Genomic DNA, 9,300 nt, shown 5'->3' with positions numbered 1-9,300 from the left:
GAAATAATGGAGGGGAAAATAGGGGAGGGACAGAAAGTAGAGGTGGGGGAAAATAAGGAAAAAATAGACGAGGGGGAAAGTGGTGGAAAATAGGGGAGGGGAGTGAAATAGGGGAGGGGGCGGGGCATAAGTGAGGGGAAAATAGGGGAGGGGTAAATAGTGGGAAAAATATAGGGGAGGGGAAATAAGGGTAGGGAAGTGAAATATAGGGGAGGGAAAGGGAAATATGGGAGGGGGAAATAGTGGGAAAAATATAGGGGGAATGGGGAGGGAATTATAGGAGGGGAGAATAGGGGAGGTGAGGGGACAATAGGGGAGGTAGAAGGAGAATAGGGGGAGGGAAATTAAATATGGGAGCCGAAAATAGTGGGGAAAATATAGGTGAGAGGGAGGGAAATATGCGAGGGGAGAAAAGGGGGAGGGAAGTATAAAGAGGGAAATAGGGGAGGTGAAAATGGGAGGGGAAGATAGTGGGAAAAATATAGGGGATGGGGAGGGAATTATAGGAGGGGAGAATAGGGATATAATAGTAAAAAATGTTAGACCTGGTGCTCAAAGCACATGGCTACTTAATATGCATTGTTGACACATGCCTGCCAACTCCTCCTCTCACCCAGCAAAACCCCCCATTTCCCCTCCTCCTTCGACAGAGAAGAATGGGCAATATCCTTGGGCAATTTGCTCATTTTTCTGTTCCAAATGTTCCAAATACCCATATTGTACCATTAGTCCTCTCCTCCAATCAGATGCTTCAGTTTGTTTCAAATTGGAGAAAGAGAGCAAAAATACACCAATGAAGAGCCTAGCTTGTTCCAAAAGTTTTTAAGCCAATCATCTTCCTCTGAAATGTTCCCAACGTCACTTCATCAGAAAATCTTTTTCTGTCAGCCATTGATGCTACTCGGTGAGTATCTGAGGTAATTTTGCTTAATTTGCAACGAATTTAAAGTCAACAACTATAAATGTGATGAAATATGACAATAGCATGTCTAGTCAACCGACTTGTTTGACTACAGGGGCTTCCCAAACGGTGTAATTTAACAACTTTCGTAGATCGCTAGCTACTGTAGCCTGCTGCTGCACAGGCAAGTTTGCGTTGGCTATAAATAATTGTTCTGCCAGCCATTGATGCTACTCGGTGAGTATATGAGGTAATTGTGCTTAATTTGCAACGAATGATGACTATATGTGATGAAATATAACAATAACACGTCTCGCCAACCGACTTGTTTGACTACAGGGGCTACCCAAATTGTGTAATTTAACAACGTTCGTATATCGCTAGCTACTGTAGGTGGACAAAACTCACAAAGTTTATTTGACCACTGACAATCCTGTAAAACCTTAGCTAACATCTATATCAACTAAAAGTTGGAATTCTATACTATTTAATTGTATATTTTCTTTTGTTTTTTAATGGCATGCATTTGAAGTGTATGTAGTTGAATGAATTGTATTGATGGTCATTGGGGGCAAACGTGTCTTTCTATGTAAACTGAATTTAACTGCAAATGAAATAATAATCACCCTAATCCTACCCATAACCCCCAAACCCCCCACTGTTGTCCTCCACCTAGCAGACCTATCAAGCAAACGTAAGTTCCTTTATATGAATCTAATACGGTTATGCTGTTCCTTGTTACTGCACTCATCAGTCATGATAATAGTATTTTTCTTGCCTCCTAAGATGGAAAATCCAAGGTTCCGTTTCTCGCCCTCACAGGAGTTGGTCCTCAAGGCCACACACCCCAGGCAGTATGCAGGAGGCAAGACAACTGTGTCCAATTTGGCCTAGTGTTTAATATCTTAACAATGTGGAGTAATTATAGTTGAAGAATTTACCTCAGCACTTTCTGAGGAGGGCCTTGGAGGCAGGAAGGACTGCCAGGAGGGCAAGGCCCTTGTCGGCATCGGGAAGTACAAGTGGGACTCACTACAGGACCTGTATGAGGCTACAGGTGCGGACAGGATAAAGTAAGGGGCACGCATCTTTTGTGTTTTCTATGTTAATCTCAGTGTGTTTTATGCAACATTTTACATCTGAAACGTTCCCTCTGCTGTGTCTCACACAGATATATGTCAGGAGCTTGAGGGCGCAGACACCCCGTTATCCTGGGAGTGCAATGGCCGCCTTGATTGGCTACATTCAGTGCAGAGACCAGGAGGGGGTAGCTGCTGTGGCCAGGCCCGCCCCAGCCAGCACCACCCCAGCCAGCACCATCCGGCCCAAGAGTGCGGCTACGTAAGTGTAGGGACCTGACCCTGATTGATACATGTTATTTGAACGAACGCATTCATTTTGGGGTAATTGCTTTTCTTTTAATTGACTTAAGTTGTATTGATATTTTATTGTTTGGATTGTTTATTTTTGTAAGATAAACAAAATGTATGGACTAAAAAAAAATAGATTTAAAAAAATAAAGAAATCACCTTTGGGGAACCGCCTGTTCAGAACTGGGGGACACCATGGATGGCTACATGTCAGGTGTGGAGGTGGGTCCTTGTGTGTTCAGAACTGGAGGCCACCATGGACGGCTGGCTACATGTCAGGTGTGGAGGTGGGTCCTTGTGTTTTTAGAACTGGAGGCCACCATGGATGGCTACATGTCAGGTGTGGAGGTGGGTCCTTGTATTTCCCAGCATTATTTGTTTTTTGTGTGTGTTACAACTCTGTAAACCGTGTGTTTGACTAATAAAATGACATATTTACTTGTCTTTTTGTTTGTTGTACTTTAAAGAAGAGTGTATGACAATGAATCAAAATGAATTTAAGGGAGAAAAAGTGCTCGCATGAAATTATTTATTTCACAGGGAATGTCATGTGTGAAACAACCCATCCTACTGTACAAGTTAAGATGATTTTAAAATAACTAAATGTACAAGAGATTAACAATGAACGTCGTACATTTTTTTTTTACAAAGAACATACGTACAAAAACAACTTTACAATGTACACACGAGTAAGAGTTTACTGGCCTTGGCTAGCACCATGCTGGGTCCTCATGAGTGCCAGTCACTCCTCCACAGTTTGGCCACCAGAGGTAGCGGCACAGAACCATACATACTGTGTCCAAACTCAGAAGTTTTAGGCTTGCCACATTTAGAGCACTTATAGCCTTCGTATGGCTTGTGCGCTCTGACTTTAATGCCAGACTCCAGCTTCTTCCTCCTCCTCCATTCGGTGGTCCTGGAAACCTTGGGTCCACCAGCAGGAGGGGGAAGAGGAGTGGAGGTCGAAGGCAGGTCTTGGAAGACTGGCGTTATAGGGAGGGAGGTGGAAGACAGACTGGGTGGCTGACTAGTGGCCAGGAGGACCACGTGCTGGTATCCACTAACCCCATCAGGTCCTATGTACTCCTGGAAATAGAAGAGTCATGGGGAAGGGATGGATTAATAGTTATGAATGGAAAGAAACTTGAGTGAGCTGTTTAGGACGTGGATAGGCACTTACATCATCCTCTGGGTCCTGACTGGCAGCTGGTGCAGTGTCATCAGGGGGTGTGACGACAGGTACCTGGGATGGGTTGAGTGGGCGGTGGAGTGGCCTTCCTGAGTGGAGGGACTGGTGGGAGACGGTCATCGAGGTCGGGCAAGGACATGGTGGGGTCATCCTCCTCTCCTCCCTCAAATAGATCAGGTGTCCCGTCTGGGACATCTGGGTCCTTACCGAGGTTGGACTCGGCTCATTGATGGCGTGCTGGGCTACACCATCATAGCAGTGCAGGGTCTGAGAAAAAGGGGAGGAGAGAAATATGAGAGGGGAAAAGTGGCAGGAAATAGGGGGATAATGGGGAAAAATATGGGGGAGGGAAAAATTAGGAGAGGGGAATATAAGGAGGGAAATAGGGGAAGGGTAATGGGGAGGGAAATTAAGGGAGGGGAAACGTGGCAGAAAATAGGGGAAGGAAAGGGAAATATAGGGGAAGTGGAAAATAGTGGGGAAAATATAGGGAGGGGGGAGGGAGATATGGGAGGGGGAAAATAGGGGTAGGGAAGTGAAATATGGGAGAGGAAAATAGTGGGGGAAATATAGGGAGGGGGGAAATAGGGGAAGGAAAGGGAAATAATGGAGGGGAAAATAGGGGAGGGACAGAAAGTAGAGGTGGGGGAAAATAAGGAAAAAATAGACGAGGGGGAAAGTGGTGGAAAATAGGGGAGGGGAGTGAAATAGGGGAGGGGGCGGGGCATAAGTGAGGGGAAAATAGGGGAGGGGTAAATAGTGGGAAAAATATAGGGGAGGGGAAATAAGGGTAGGGAAGTGAAATATAGGGGAGGGAAAGGGAAATATGGGAGGGGGAAATAGTGGGAAAAATATAGGGGGAATGGGGAGGGAATTATAGGAGGGGAGAATAGGGGAGGTGAGGGGACAATAGGGGAGGTAGAAGGAGAATAGGGGGAGGGAAATTAAATATGGGAGCCGAAAATAGTGGGGAAAATATAGGTGAGAGGGAGGGAAATATGCGAGGGGAGAAAAGGGGGAGGGAAGTATAAAGAGGGAAATAGGGGAGGTGAAAATGGGAGGGGAAGATAGTGGGAAAAATATAGGGGATGGGGAGGGAATTATAGGAGGGGAGAATAGGGATATAATAGTAAAAAATGTTAGACCTGGTGCTCAAAGCACATGGCTACTTAATATGCATTGTTGACACATGCCTGCCAACTCCTCCTCTCACCCAGCAAAACCCCCCATTTCCCCTCCTCCTTCGACAGAGAAGAATGGGCAATATCCTTGGGCAATTTGCTCATTTTTCTGTTCCAAATGTTCCAAATACCCATATTGTACCATTAGTCCTCTCCTCCAATCAGATGCTTCAGTTTGTTTCAAATTGGAGAAAGAGAGCAAAAATACACCAATGAAGAGCCTAGCTTGTTCCAAAAGTTTTTAAGCCAATCATCTTCCTCTGAAATGTTCCCAACGTCACTTCATCAGAAAATCTTTTTCTGTCAGCCATTGATGCTACTCGGTGAGTATCTGAGGTAATTTTGCTTAATTTGCAACGAATTTAAAGTCAACAACTATAAATGTGATGAAATATGACAATAGCATGTCTAGTCAACCGACTTGTTTGACTACAGGGGCTTCCCAAACGGTGTAATTTAACAACTTTCGTAGATCGCTAGCTACTGTAGCCTGCTGCTGCACAGGCAAGTTTGCGTTGGCTATAAATAATTGTTCTGCCAGCCATTGATGCTACTCGGTGAGTATATGAGGTAATTGTGCTTAATTTGCAACGAATGATGACTATATGTGATGAAATATAACAATAACACGTCTCGCCAACCGACTTGTTTGACTACAGGGGCTACCCAAATTGTGTAATTTAACAACGTTCGTATATCGCTAGCTACTGTAGGTGGACAAAACTCACAAAGTTTATTTGACCACTGACAATCCTGTAAAACCTTAGCTAACATCTATATCAACTAAAAGTTGGAATTCTATACTATTTAATTGTATATTTTCTTTTGTTTTTTAATGGCATGCATTTGAAGTGTATGTAGTTGAATGAATTGTATTGATGGTCATTGGGGGCAAACGTGTCTTTCTATGTAAACTGAATTTAACTGCAAATGAAATAATAATCACCCTAATCCTACCCATAACCCCCAAACCCCCCACTGTTGTCCTCCACCTAGCAGACCTATCAAGCAAACGTAAGTTCCTTTATATGAATCTAATACGGTTATGCTGTTCCTTGTTACTGCACTCATCAGTCATGATAATAGTATTTTTCTTGCCTCCTAAGATGGAAAATCCAAGGTTCCGTTTCTCGCCCTCACAGGAGTTGGTCCTCAAGGCCACACACCCCAGGCAGTATGCAGGAGGCAAGACAACTGTGTCCAATTTGGCCTAGTGTTTAATATCTTAACAATGTGGAGTAATTATAGTTGAAGAATTTACCTCAGCACTTTCTGAGGAGGGCCTTGGAGGCAGGAAGGACTGCCAGGAGGGCAAGGCCCTTGTCGGCATCGGGAAGTACAAGTGGGACTCACTACAGGACCTGTATGAGGCTACAGGTGCGGACAGGATAAAGTAAGGGGCACGCATCTTTTGTGTTTTCTATGTTAATCTCAGTGTGTTTTATGCAACATTTTACATCTGAAACGTTCCCTCTGCTGTGTCTCACACAGATATATGTCAGGAGCTTGAGGGCGCAGACACCCCGTTATCCTGGGAGTGCAATGGCCGCCTTGATTGGCTACATTCAGTGCAGAGACCAGGAGGGGGTAGCTGCTGTGGCCAGGCCCGCCCCAGCCAGCACCACCCCAGCCAGCACCATCCGGCCCAAGAGTGCGGCTACGTAAGTGTAGGGACCTGACCCTGATTGATACATGTTATTTGAACGAACGCATTCATTTTGGGGTAATTGCTTTTCTTTTAATTGACTTAAGTTGTATTGATATTTTATTGTTTGGATTGTTTATTTTTGTAAGATAAACAAAATGTATGGACTAAAAAAAAATAGATTTAAAAAAATAAAGAAATCACCTTTGGGGAACCGCCTGTTCAGAACTGGGGGACACCATGGATGGCTACATGTCAGGTGTGGAGGTGGGTCCTTGTGTGTTCAGAACTGGAGGCCACCATGGACGGCTGGCTACATGTCAGGTGTGGAGGTGGGTCCTTGTGTTTTTAGAACTGGAGGCCACCATGGATGGCTACATGTCAGGTGTGGAGGTGGGTCCTTGTATTTCCCAGCATTATTTGTTTTTTGTGTGTGTTACAACTCTGTAAACCGTGTGTTTGACTAATAAAATGACATATTTACTTGTCTTTTTGTTTGTTGTACTTTAAAGAAGAGTGTATGACAATGAATCAAAATGAATTTAAGGGAGAAAAAGTGCTCGCATGAAATTATTTATTTCACAGGGAATGTCATGTGTGAAACAACCCATCCTACTGTACAAGTTAAGATGATTTTAAAATAACTAAATGTACAAGAGATTAACAATGAACGTCGTACATTTTTTTTTTACAAAGAACATACGTACAAAAACAACTTTACAATGTACACACGAGTAAGAGTTTACTGGCCTTGGCTAGCACCATGCTGGGTCCTCATGAGTGCCAGTCACTCCTCCACAGTTTGGCCACCAGAGGTAGCGGCACAGAACCATACATACTGTGTCCAAACTCAGAAGTTTTAGGCTTGCCACATTTAGAGCACTTATAGCCTTCGTATGGCTTGTGCGCTCTGACTTTAATGCCAGACTCCAGCTTCTTCCTCCTCCTCCATTCGGTGGTCCTGGAAACCTTGGGTCCACCAGCAGGAGGGGGAAGAGGAGTGGAGGTCGAAGGCAGGTCTTGGAAGACTGGCGTTATAGGGAGGGAGGTGGAAGACAGACTGGGTGGCTGACTAGTGGCCAGGAGGACCACGTGCTGGTATCCACTAACCCCATCAGGTCCTATGTACTCCTGGAAATAGAAGAGTCATGGGGAAGGGATGGATTAATAGTTATGAATGGAAAGAAACTTGAGTGAGCTGTTTAGGACGTGGATAGGCACTTACATCATCCTCTGGGTCCTGACTGGCAGCTGGTGCAGTGTCATCAGGGGGTGTGACGACAGGTACCTGGGATGGGTTGAGTGGGCGGTGGAGTGGCCTTCCTGAGTGGAGGGACTGGTGGGAGACGGTCATCGAGGTCGGGCAAGGACATGGTGGGGTCATCCTCCTCTCCTCCCTCAAATAGATCAGGTGTCCCGTCTGGGACATCTGGGTCCTTACCGAGGTTGGACTCGGCTCATTGATGGCGTGCTGGGCTACACCATCATAGCAGTGCAGGGTCTGAGAAAAAGGGGAGGAGAGAAATATGAGAGGGGAAAAGTGGCAGGAAATAGGGGGATAATGGGGAAAAATATGGGGGAGGGAAAAATTAGGAGAGGGGAATATAAGGAGGGAAATAGGGGAAGGGTAATGGGGAGGGAAATTAAGGGAGGGGAAACGTGGCAGAAAATAGGGGAAGGAAAGGGAAATATAGGGGAAGTGGAAAATAGTGGGGAAAATATAGGGAGGGGGGAGGGAGATATGGGAGGGGGAAAATAGGGGTAGGGAAGTGAAATATGGGAGAGGAAAATAGTGGGGGAAATATAGGGAGGGGGGAAATAGGGGAAGGAAAGGGAAATAATGGAGGGGAAAATAGGGGAGGGACAGAAAGTAGAGGTGGGGGAAAATAAGGAAAAAATAGACGAGGGGGAAAGTGGTGGAAAATAGGGGAGGGGAGTGAAATAGGGGAGGGGGCGGGGCATAAGTGAGGGGAAAATAGGGGAGGGGTAAATAGTGGGAAAAATATAGGGGAGGGGAAATAAGGGTAGGGAAGTGAAATATAGGGGAGGGAAAGGGAAATATGGGAGGGGGAAATAGTGGGAAAAATATAGGGGGAATGGGGAGGGAATTATAGGAGGGGAGAATAGGGGAGGTGAGGGGACAATAGGGGAGGTAGAAGGAGAATAGGGGGAGGGAAATTAAATATGGGAGCCGAAAATAGTGGGGAAAATATAGGTGAGAGGGAGGGAAATATGCGAGGGGAGAAAAGGGGGAGGGAAGTATAAAGAGGGAAATAGGGGAGGTGAAAATGGGAGGGGAAGATAGTGGGAAAAATATAGGGGATGGGGAGGGAATTATAGGAGGGGAGAATAGGGATATAATAGTAAAAAATGTTAGACCTGGTGCTCAAAGCACATGGCTACTTAATATGCATTGTTGACACATGCCTGCCAACTCCTCCTCTCACCCAGCAAAACCCCCCACTTCCCCTCCTCCTTCGACAGAGAAGAATGGGCAATATCCTTGGGCAAGGGGCCATGCTAATCTTCTCTGTATCGTTCCAATTTTAGTATATGTGCTGCCGAAGCGAGCACAATACAGACATAGGAGAGGCCCTCATATATAGAGCACAACCCCCCTGACGTTTCGGATCATGGTTGGGGTCAAACAGACCTTCAGGGGCTCAAAAACCACCCATAGAAGGTTCCCACAGGATATTGTATAGACATGAAACTGGTAGGGATAATAATGGCTACCTTGTGTGTTGTAATGTTCTAGCCTCTGCCTCAGAGTTGCAACGTATGCTGGGTGATATGCGAGTACACTGTCCCGTCTAGGACGTTGATAGGGTAGAACATAATGACGTAACAAAAGCCCTCGCACAAAACCCCACCCACTCACTGAAACCCGACACGCTCTGGGGCTGCATTCACTAAAGGTCCTCGTGCATAGACGTAGCAGGAAATGTGGGGCTTTTAAAATCGTGTACCTTGCGTGAAAATGTGATAATTGGTAAGAAAGAAAGTGATCAGTG

The 9,300-nt window shown here is 45.4% G+C and overlaps 1 pseudogene; it reads right to left on the bottom strand.

Moving 5' to 3' along the window:
- Positions 1–8,785: 8,785 nt before the first annotated feature.
- On the bottom strand, positions 8,786–8,860 carry LOC139402226 (U6 spliceosomal RNA; annotated as a pseudogene).
- Positions 8,861–9,300: the final 440 nt, after the last annotated feature.

Source organism: Oncorhynchus clarkii, unplaced genomic scaffold (assembly GCF_045791955.1).
Source record: "Oncorhynchus clarkii lewisi isolate Uvic-CL-2024 unplaced genomic scaffold, UVic_Ocla_1.0 unplaced_contig_11943_pilon_pilon, whole genome shotgun sequence".
NCBI classification, from domain to species: Eukaryota; Metazoa; Chordata; class Actinopteri; order Salmoniformes; family Salmonidae; genus Oncorhynchus; species Oncorhynchus clarkii.
The sequence above is the reverse complement of the archived record's forward strand: the minus strand, read 5'-3'. Positions and strand labels throughout refer to the sequence as shown.